This window comes from Acinonyx jubatus, chromosome A1 (assembly GCF_027475565.1).
Source record: "Acinonyx jubatus isolate Ajub_Pintada_27869175 chromosome A1, VMU_Ajub_asm_v1.0, whole genome shotgun sequence".
In the NCBI taxonomy this organism is placed as follows: domain Eukaryota; kingdom Metazoa; phylum Chordata; class Mammalia; order Carnivora; family Felidae; genus Acinonyx; species Acinonyx jubatus.
Genome location: NC_069380.1, coordinates 93,961,478 through 93,972,527, shown reverse-complemented (window position 1 = coordinate 93,972,527; position 11,050 = coordinate 93,961,478). Strand labels below are relative to the sequence as shown.

Sequence of the window (11,050 nt, the reverse complement as noted above, 5' to 3'; positions counted from 1 at the left end):
GGCACCAACCAGTTGACTATTGGCAACGGCACACGTGATTGAACCTAAAATCACCCAGTGGAAATGGTGGGGAGGGAGGGTGTGAAACCCTCTCAGATTTGCCTGTGGCAGGAGCTAGGCAGGGGGAGGCTAAGCTTCGGAGGAGACCTCTGTCTGTGCCCCACCATGGGGGAGGTGGCACAGACTGGGGACTTCGGAAGTGACCCTGCTCCCTCTTAGTGGTGGATGCCGAAGACAGAGGGGTTATTTCCATGAGCTGCTTGCAAACGACCACTGCCGTCCTCACTCTGCCTTGTCAGGATTTGTTTTCAGATAATGTCTTCAGGGCAGGGTAGAGACAGTCTCCTAGTCTCCTGTGTATTCCTAGCAACTTGTCTGGGTTCCGGATACCCACTGGAGGCTCCAAGAAATGATTACTGGATGGGGCGCCTGGGTGGCTCAGTCAGTTACGTGTCTGACTTTGACTCAGGTCATGACCTCACGGTTCATGGGATTGAGTCCCATGCCGGGCTCTGTGCTGACAGCAGAGCCTATTTGGGATTCTCTCTCCCACCCTCTCTCTCTGCTGCTCCCCTGCTCACGCTCTCTCTCAAAATAAATAAATAAATAAACATTAAAAAAAAAGTTAGAAATAGGATGGCAGTATTCCCTAAAATTATTGGATGACAAAATAGATTGTTTTCATGGCGCATCTCCCAGGACTGGTGATTCTCCCAGACTGTATTTTGGTCCTTCAGACAGAGGTTGGGCTGAAATATATTTATGCATGAGCTATGAACAATAAATTAATAAACTAGAGGTCAAGGTAGAAATGGGTAAAATACTGAGGAGGAGAAAAAACTCTTTCCAAAGACTTGAGAAGTATTTCAGAAACATCAAATACGTGTAAATAATTGATATAATATCAGTCATAACTTAATTATTCATTGACATAGGTTCCCTAATGATATGGATGAAGAAAGACTGGATTAGCCTAGTTGAAGGTATATATTTGAAAATAATAGGACTACATAGCATCAAATATATTCTCACTTTTCAATAATTCAAGCTAGTTCCACCATTTTCTTCCGTACTTAAAGGTTTTAATGTGTCTATGTAATTTGCTAATTCACCTGAAAATATATGAAAGGCACAATGTTTGGTATCGTGGGTCTACAAAGATGAATCAAAGGAATTTGTCTTCAAGTCTCTCTATGAAAACAGGTGGTAAACCAGGAAGATTAGATTAAATGAATATTTTTCAAAGTAGAAAGGGGTAAGTCGGTATGTGAGAGACACAGACAAGTGCTAGGAGTTTCTGAGGGACAGAGAGATGTTGCCTTCCAGCTGCGGGAGGAGACATGTCTTGGTGTCGGGCATTCTTTCCGGGAAGGCGGTCTGTGGGTGAGGAAGGCCATGGAAGGCAGGAGGAAAGAGCGTCCTCTAGTGGACACTATGGATTGTGTTTAGACGTGAGCACGTTTGTACGGTCAAGTAGCCAACATTAGCCAGTGCCAGTGGGTGTGTGAGAGGTAGAACTGACAGCTGGAAACCCACAGAATGGGTTTGTAAGGGCCTATAATGGAAAGTTCTGTGTGAAAACCAATGATGTGTATTTTGGAAATGTGAAATCCTCAGCTCTGCTCTGTCTGCCTTGGTAGTACAATGATCCGCCAACCAATACCTGAGAGTCACCAAGGAGATCCTGGAAATGTGCACCAAGTGCTTTGCCCAGGGAATGAGGATGGAAAGGGCCCCTTGGGTTCGCACTATTTAAGATAATGTAGGGACAAAATAATGAAACCCGGTCGTTTCCGTGTGAGGACGCTGGGAAATGTCCTGGCAATAGCACCTCAGTCTCACTTGGGGTCATCGCTAACGGAATATGGCCATGAAGAGGTGGCTCTACGCGAGCGGTATGTGAGCAAATGAAAACCAAACATGGCGCCTGGGCTTTCAACAGACTACAGCCAGTATTTCCACGATGACTGAACACCTCCCTTGTGCTCTCATTTCTTGTTCCTATCAACCCCATACATTATATAATTCCCTTTTTATACCTTTTATAAGTAAGCTTAGGCTCAGAATGGTCTAAAAAAGCTAAAAGATGCGAACTCGCAAGCCAGCGGCGGGGCTTTGATTTGAATGCAGGTCCTTCTGATTCCCAGCACAGGGCTCCCCAGAAGTCACAGCCTTTACCTCATAGGTAAAGGGGCCAATTCCCCCCTTTCTCAGAATCTTGGGACCCCTGTCTGTAAAGGAGGGTGTGAGGATGGGGAGGAGTATGCACATACCAATACGAAGTCTACTCACATCCCAGGACCATTTTGCAGCTCAAATGTGAAAGCATGTTTTCTTTTTTAAAAATATTTCATTTATTGTTGAGAGAGAGAGAGAATGGGGGAAGGCAGAGAGAGAGAACACGAAGCAGGTTCTAGGCACTGAGCTGTCAGTACAGAGCCCGATGCCAGAGCCCGATTCAGGGTTCGAACCCATGAACTGCGAGATCACGACCTGAGGTGAAGTTGGACGCTTAACCGACTGAGACACCCAGGTGCCCAAAAGCACATTTTCAACACTGAGGTAAGGACTATATTAACAACCCCCATAGGGGTTAGAAAAAAAAACGAAGCCCTGCAAAATAAGAGCTCTTCCTGGGGCGCCTGGGTGGCTCAGTCAGTTGAGAGTCCGACTTCAGCTCAGGTAATGATCTCTTGGTTCATGGGTTTGAGCCCCGCATCGGGTTCTGTGCTGACAGCTCAGATCATGGAGCCTGCTTCCGATTCTGTGTCTCCCTCTCCCTCTGCCCCTCCCCCACTCACACTCTGTCTCTGTCTCTCTCTCAAAAGTAAATAAACATTAAAAAATTAAAAACAAAAGAGCTCTTCCTAAAAACTGCAGAATTGGCACAACTGGGCCATAATGGGAGGGCTGTGCCTTTAAAGGGTGTGGTCAGTCAGCAGCTGGAAGGGTAGAGGGGAAACTTCTCAGGCTCTCCACTTTTGCCTGAGGCCATCTTCAGGTCCTAAATACGTGGGACTGGACTTAGCTGTCCTTCCCCTTGGCCATCAAGCATAGCACGTAAGCCCAGAGGCCAGGGCTAGGCCTGCAGAGGCCCTTCCCTGAATGCAGCTTCCACTGGCTGCCTGCACTGTGTCTGCCTTCACCGGCCAGGGCCCCGCACCCACGGCCAGGCGCTTGCCCTGATAGAGAGCTCAGAGCCAAAGCCACCACCAGTAATGCTGAGGGATTTGCTCTGGGGCCACGACATTGTCCTGCCACAGCAAAAGAAATGTATCCAGATGGACGCCAGGAAGCCTTCCGTTCTCTGCTGGCAGAGGGGGCCCATGTCTCCCCACGGTCTGCAAGATAAATCCGTTCAAAGACCCCAGCTTCCAGGGCACAGGGGGACCCCCAGGCCAAACTCAGAGCGAGTGCTGCCAGATTTCTTTTTGAATTCATAAGTCTTGGTGGATCAGAGCCTGCCCTCTCAGCTTTGCTGAATCCTCTCTGGCAGGAGCTGTGCACAAAGCCATGGCCCAGGACAAGAGTCTAGGGCCAGAAGAAAAGGTGCCATGTACCTAGCAAATGACAAACTTTTGGTTTGAATTTCCAGTGTAAGGAAATATTGATGGAGGGTGGCCATCACCCATTGATGGAGGGTGGAGCCTGGGTGGCTCAGTCAGTTAAGCCTCTGACTTTGGCTCAGGTCATGATCTCACGGTTCATGAGTTCGAGCCTCGCCTCGGACTGTATGCTGACAGCTCGAAGCCTGGAGCCTGCTTCGGATTCTGTGTCTCCCTCTCTCTCTGCCCCCCCCCCCCACCCCGCTCTGTCTCTCTCAAAAATTAACATTAAAAATTTAAAAAGAAAAGAAAAGAAATATTGATGGAAGGGAGGGAGGAGTTGTCTCTACCTTATCCTGAAAATGCCCTCTGCCTTCCTCTTGGCTCACAGGTGGATAATAGCTCTTCAGGGCTTTGGGCTGCCTTCCAATGAAAGTTCCAATCCTTCCAATGGAAGTTCCAATCCGAAATTTTTCCTGGGCTCCAGACTCCCAACAGGCCTTTGGCTGAATGTCAGTGGGTCTGTGAACTTGAACTTGTCTGCATCTAGTCTATACTGCACATGGCAGGAAGAGTCCCTATTGGTTCCCAACCAGCCTCTATTGGGATGTTACAGGGCCCAGAGCTTCCTTGTGTCTTGAGACATCCATGATCCCATACGGACTGTTGCTGCAGGAAGATAAGACTCCTCTGTTCTTCCTCTCTGAGAACCGGGACCCTTTGTTCCCAGACTTCCATGAGTGGTTTCGTCTGCCTAGAGCATGAGTGGCAGACAGGGTCCAAGGTGTGGCTCTGGAATTTGTACTTAGATTTGCAGAAACTTGGCCTCAGCCTCATCCTTCCCAGCCCTGCTTCTCCCTCAATAAAGCAAGTTTCTTTCTTTCTTTTTAAAGTTTATTTATTTATTTTTGAGAGAGAGAGAGCGAGCACATAAACAGGGAAGGAGTGACACAGAACCTGAAGCAGGCTCTAGGTCCTGAGCCGCCAGCCCAGTCGGGCTCGAACCCACGAACTGCAAGATCATGACCTGATTCGAAGTCCGACGCTTCACCGACTGAGCCACCCAGGTGCCCCCAAGAGAGCAGGTTTCTAGAACCATGGAAACTGATACTCAGTTACCACTGGATGCCCGCAGGGGACCTGGTGCGGGCAGAGTGCAATCTGCAGAGAGACTCCAAAGCCTCTGGATCTGCAAGCTGACTAGCCCCAGGAAAAGAATGTTAACAGCTCGCCCTGAGCTGAGCGAGCTACAGAATCCTGTCTTGAAAGGAAGAATACCACCTAGAGGTAAACAAGAACTAACAGAAGGGGCCGGGCAGCAGCCCCCGCTAGCCAGAAGAAACAAGGCAACAGGCGGAATCCAGGATGGTAAAGAGCTGGCTGAAAACATCCCAAGGAAGTGTCTAGATGCTACATATTTCCAGTGCAAGAACACAAGCAACAGCAACCACACAAACAGTTTCGGAAGCCAGGGGCGGCAGGGCAGGCAACAAATGCGAAAGTCACCCAGCCAGGGAGCGCCTCTCCTCTCTGCAGAAGTCCTGAGGTCCGGCAAAACCAGTGGGGCGAGGGGAGGGGGGCACTGGACGCTGGGCTCCTGTGAAAGCCCAGAGACCCCGCAGCATCCCGGCTGTGTGGCCCCTCCACTTGGGAATGCAAACCTGGAAGAGCCTGGCTCCTAAGAAAAGGCTCAGGTCCATGCCCTTAGCACAAAGCTCAGGAAAGCCAGTCTTCTCCCTCCTAGCACAGCATCCTCCCTCCTGGGCAGTTCAGTGCATCCTCACTGTGGCCAGTCGGTTGTTTGGCCGCTGCTTCTGCGGAGCAAAGGGGAAGTGTAGGAAACAACATCTTCCACCAGTTGCCTTTCTCTTTTTAACAGTGCACCTTGCTCCCAGCCCCATCTCCAGGGGGGTGTGGGGAGTGGGGCAGCAGAGGCCCTCCTGACCTTGATCAGCCTGGCAATCTGACGGGCATGGGTAGTGCCAGAGAGGCCAAGCGGAGGCAGAAGCAAACAGGAGAGCAAACTCTCTTGTTGCCATCAGACAACGGGAGTCCAAAGCCACCGCCGTCGGATAGGCTGATCTTTCAAGAGAGGCAGGACATCTGCATCTGTGTATGAAATGTCCCGTTTACAATGGTGGGTTGAAATGTTCAGACAGTAGTTTTTGGTGGGGCAGGCTCCGCCAGGTGCCTACGCCGCTCCGTCTCTCCCGTGGGTAGGTAAGCGCTCCTGCAAGGGCACCACTCGGCCAGCCCTGGGCTGCCCTGCTCCCTCCAAGCCCACCGGGCGATGCCCCAGAGCCTGGCAGGGCACCGCCTTACTGCCATCCAGAGCAGCCTGCTCTAGAAGAAGAGGTTTCCTCTTTCTGGAAAGTGCAATCTGCCAATCTGAGCAAATAATTCTGGCCCCTCTGCGGGCACCGTTTCTAGTCTGGAACAAGGCACCCATCCTTGTCCGCTGTGGAATCTGAAACACGAATTGGTGGGATGGCGCCCACCGTTGCCTCATGTGGCCACAGGGGAAGAATGATAGCCTTTGGGCATTTGGAGTCCCTCTGAAAACAACGACGAACTGTTAAGAGTTTTGCCAAAGAATTACTGTACCGAAGTAATAGTTATTGACATCATTGCAAAGCCTCAGTCCTGTTCTGCCTAGTGTCTGTGAAATACCAGAGACACCGACTCTTCCCCATTGTATGGACTGAAGCTGAAGATTGAAAAGGTTAAGATTGGTCAGCGCCCGGGCACCCAGGCGGCTCAGTCAGCTGACTTTGGCTCAGGTCATGATCTCAAGGGTGGTGGGATGGAAACCCGCACGGAGCTCTCTGCTCTCAGTGCAGAGCCTGCTTCAGATCCTCTGTCCTACCCCTCACCTTCTCTCTCTGCCCCTCTCCCATCATGCTGTCTCCCTCAAAGATAAATAAAACATTAAAAAAAAAAGACTGCTCAGAGCCCCCATCTGCAGAATCAGACTTAGGATTTGGACCTCAGGGGTGGGGATCTCTTTCTAAAGTCCCTGCTTGAGGCCACCTCCAGTCCTCCAAACTCTGTAGAGATTCCACTTTTCAAAAAAAATTTTTTTTAATGTTTATTTTTGAGACAGAGAGACAGAGCACGAGCAGGGAGCAGGGGAGGGGCAGAGGGAGAGGGGGACACAGAATCCGAAGCAGGCTCCAGGTTCCAAGCTGTCAGCACAGAGCCCAGAGCAGAGCTTGAACCCACAAACCACAAGATCATGACCTGAGCCAAAGTGGGATGCTCAACCGACTGAGCCACCCAGGTGCCCCTAGAGATTCCTCTTTTATTCCAGGGTAGGGACCTTCTTTCACCTTTTTCCTCTTCTTTCCTTCCTCCCCTCACCCCTTCTCAGGAAGTGAGAGCCAAAAGTCAAAGGCTTCGTTATCATAATAAGCCACCACAGTTTTGCACGCCAGAGGGGGTCCATATCAGCAAGAGAAAGGGTTATTTTGCTACTGGATTATTTATTCCCCTGGGAACCCCATGAGGGCTCCTACCTGGTGAAATGGCAAACTGTCTGGCAAGAGACCACACCTATAGCACATCCCAAGTATTACAGACAAACACAGAGTTACCCAGTTTCATATGATTCCTTGGGAAACACACAATATGGAGCTAAACTGGATAGTAAGTAGAACAGCGTATTCAACCTCCTCTATGAATGTATCACTCTCTGGTTTACCAGGGTACCACGTATCCCCACTTACACAGAGGGGAAAGTCCATCATTACTGGTGACCTTCAATATTTTTATGCATTCTAGTGTTGCTTTTAAGCACAGAAATATTGCTCATGGTCTTTCTTTCTTAATCAATCAGCCAATCATTAACAACTTGTCATCTCTGCCCCAGTCTTTAAAGAATATTTAGAAGGAGAATTAGAAATACTGGGTTCTTCATTGATCAATGGAATATGTATAGGCATACATGTATCTATACACACATATATACTAATAATACAAAAGAATATCAAGTTAAACTGCTAAATGTGTAGAGACAGCAAGTTCTTCAAGAGTTCAAAGAGAGGGTCGAGGGATTACAATGAAAGATAGAGAAATCAGGGAAGCTTCCTGGAGTTGGTGATGTCTGAGCTACAGCTTGAGAAACAGGAACAATTTCCCTGGAGCTTTAGGGGCAGGAATGACCTTGCTTTAGTTGATGGAAGAAATGAAATTCTGATTGGGTGGCAGTGGGGCAGCAGAACCAGTAAACAACACAGATAACACTTTGGATAACGTGATGGGGAAATATCTGGCTTTTTAGTTCAGCGTGTGTTTGAACGGAGTTGAACAAAATCGATTTGTTAGTGGTGCTTAGCAGAATACACAGGTGTCAGAAAGGGCAGCCAATGCTGGGGCGCCTGACTTAGTTGGTTGAGCAGTTGAGCGTCCGACTCTTGATTTTGGCTCAGGTCATGATCCCCCTGTTTGTGAGATGGAGCCCCATGTCAGGCTCTGCACTGATAGGTTGGAGCCTGCTTGTGATTCTCTCTCTCTGCCCCTCCCTCGTTTACACTCTCTCTCTCTCTCTCTCAAAATAAATAAACTTAAAAAATTAACAGTAACAACAAAAAAAGACAGGGTAGCCAATGCTAAGCACTAGGGTGGGCAACTAATGTCTATTAAGAAGAAAGGAATCTTATCAATCGATAGGAAAATAACCAATATCTTTTTTGAAAAAGTGGGCAAAGGACAATATTAAGCATGATGCAAAAGAAGGACATGCACAGCTGGTAAGAACAGCTGCTTATATTTGGCACGACGTGCAAATCTTCAATTCAGCAAGGAAGTCTGCCTTTTAACGCATAGCCTCAAGAAAGAATTCAGAATTTGAACAAAATCCTGTGCAAGGATTTTCAGTACCTCGAGCTTATCTTGGTCAAAAACTAAACTAAGTTCTTAAGTGGGAGAGTCAGGGACAATGTATAAGAAATGTGTTTATTGATTTTGAGGGTTGGTTGCTATATATTCGCAGATTTTCTAGAAGGCATCAAGCAGATCATGCGACCCTGTGCGGTGTGTATGCCATTTGTGCATAAAAGTAAAAACAAATAAAACTATCCAACCTAAATACGCACACACACACACACACAAATATACACACACATGCATAGATATTCATCCGTATTTGTTTTTCTTTCCATCTATATGTATATATAGGGATACCTGCACACACATATGCATATATACATAGATGTCTATATGCCTAGATGTTAATACTCCTTATTTCTAAGTAGTAGGATTATATGTAACGTCTATTGCCTTCTTCTGCATACGCTTTATGTTTGTTTTATAACTGTTTTCCACAACAAGCATCTTTTTTTCCTTTAATTTAAAAAGAAGGAAGCTCAGAGAGCCCTGTGCAGCTCCAGCACGGCACCAGCCTAATTGCCATCGCACCCAGCAGTCCCTGCCTCGCCCTCGTCCTCAAGGTCAATGCCAAGCACAGGGAGCAGCGGCAGAGGACTCACATCCACGACCTCTGCCTGCTGGGTCAGGGTCATTGCAATGAAGCTTTGGGGAACAATAAAATGGTTCCTTGTAAGAAACTAATATGGTTTCAATAAACAAAAAGGACACTGAGGAAGACGTATTTTGTACACCAAGACAGCCATAAAGAAGAAAACCCCAGGAAGAACTTTCTCAGTGTAGTTGGTGGAGAGACTGGAATTTGATCTTGTTGCAGGAGAAAAGGGTACAGGGGCAGCAAAGGTCACGCGCCCTGGTGGGGTTCCAGTGCAAGGCGGTGACACAGCTCACCAGAGGCATTATAGACTATCCAAGATCGTCCGGGTTCTCCACACACTCACCAGCGGAGCTACCAAAGCGATGAGAGTAGGGTGAAAAGAGAGGGGATGGCTCTTGGAGGGCTCCCCAAGTTCAGGGCCAACAGTCCCAGCACTCCCATACTGCGCGTAGGCTCCCAGCTTCCTGCTGAGCACAGACTGTGGGCGTGGACCCCAGGATCCCAGCCCTTCTGCTGGGGGAGAAAAGGTGGAGGGGGCTGACAAACGGGGTGCAGGAGAACAAGGTAAGCCATAAAGACAGAATGTGTATCGGGGTTATAGACCACGACTTCGCAGGGGTCCCTCCTTATCAAAGACGGCCTAGAGAGGATGGCAATGAAGAAGGTAAGGGGAATCAAGGAGATGAGACCCAAGGTCAGCAGGTCCCTCAAGGTTAGTACCCACAAAACTTCAATTTCCCACACAGGGGCTCAGAAAACTGGAAACCGCTGGATAGCACAGAGACCAAAGCAGCGGACCCACCGGCTGAGACTTTTGCTCCAGCATGAGCAGTGCAGGGCTGAGTAAATGCTCACTGACCGTCTCTACCACCGGCTGGTTGAGGCATCCAACAAGAATGAATATGAAATTCCAGCAATAAGAAATGAACAAAAGATTGGAGCTGAGGGCCTGAAGTACTTGCTTTTTGCCCATTGATCAGATACCCAAACTATCTGCATTATCTATGCAGGATGGGGTTTCTATTATTTTTACCTAATCTCTTTTTGGTCATGAGAAATGTGTGTGTGTGTGCGTGTGTGTGTGTTTTAAAACCTGGTTTTTCTCAACACACCTTTATTTTTTTCCTATGTGGTCAAATTGAAATTTCTAGGAACCTCATTTTTAATCTATAATAATAGTTTCCGACTTGCTTTTTCGAAAGGGTCAACAAACAGCAAACATGTGTTAATAAAGATCTTAAAGGTACAACTTCTTTGTTTTCTAAGTTTATTTATTTATTTTGAGAGAGAGAGTCAGGGGAGGGCAGAGGGGGAGAGACAGAGAGAGAGAGAGAGAGAGAGAGAATCCCAGGTAGGCTCCACGCTGCCAGCACAGAGCCCAAGCGGTACCTTGAAGCGTCGAACCATGAGGTCATGACCTAAGCCAAAATCAAGAGCCTGACAATCAATCTACTGAGCCACCCAGGTGCCTCAATAAAGACCTTAAATAATAAATAAATAACTTTAGGGGCACCTGGGTAGCTCAGTTGGTTAAGTGTCTGACTTCAGCTCAGGTCATAATCTCATGGTTCGTGGGTTTGAGCCCTGTGTTGGGCTCTGTGCATACAGCTAAGAACGTGGAGCCTGCTTCAGATTCTGTGTCTCCCTCTGTCTCTGACCCTTCCCCACTTGTGCTCTCTCTCTGTCTCTCTCTCTCTCTCTCTCAAAAATAAATAAACATTAAAAAAAATTTTTTTAAATAAATAACTTTAAAACTGTAAAGGTCAGATTCTTCTGTTAGAGCCCCAGTTAGTAGGATGGACAGTGCAGTGGTAATTTATTATGGTAGAGAATGTCCTGAGGAACCAGGCAATTCTGAAAGAAGCTTCCTAAGGTTTACAGCCCAGAGCCCAGCATCCGTGTGGCTTAGCAGTGGGAAATGTTGCTTGCCTTCCCGCAGTTGTACTTCCCAGCGTGTATTTCAAAGAGCAACAATCAGAGGTGGCAAGAGGAGAGGACACGAAACTTCAGTGACAGCCCGGAG

At 47.9% G+C, this 11,050-nt stretch overlaps 1 pseudogene; it reads left to right on the top strand.

Moving 5' to 3' along the window:
- Positions 1 to 8,807: 8,807 nt before the first annotated feature.
- On the top strand, positions 8,808 to 9,994 carry LOC113604555 (Y-box-binding protein 1-like; annotated as a pseudogene).
- The last annotated feature ends 1,056 nt before the right edge of the window (positions 9,995 to 11,050 follow it).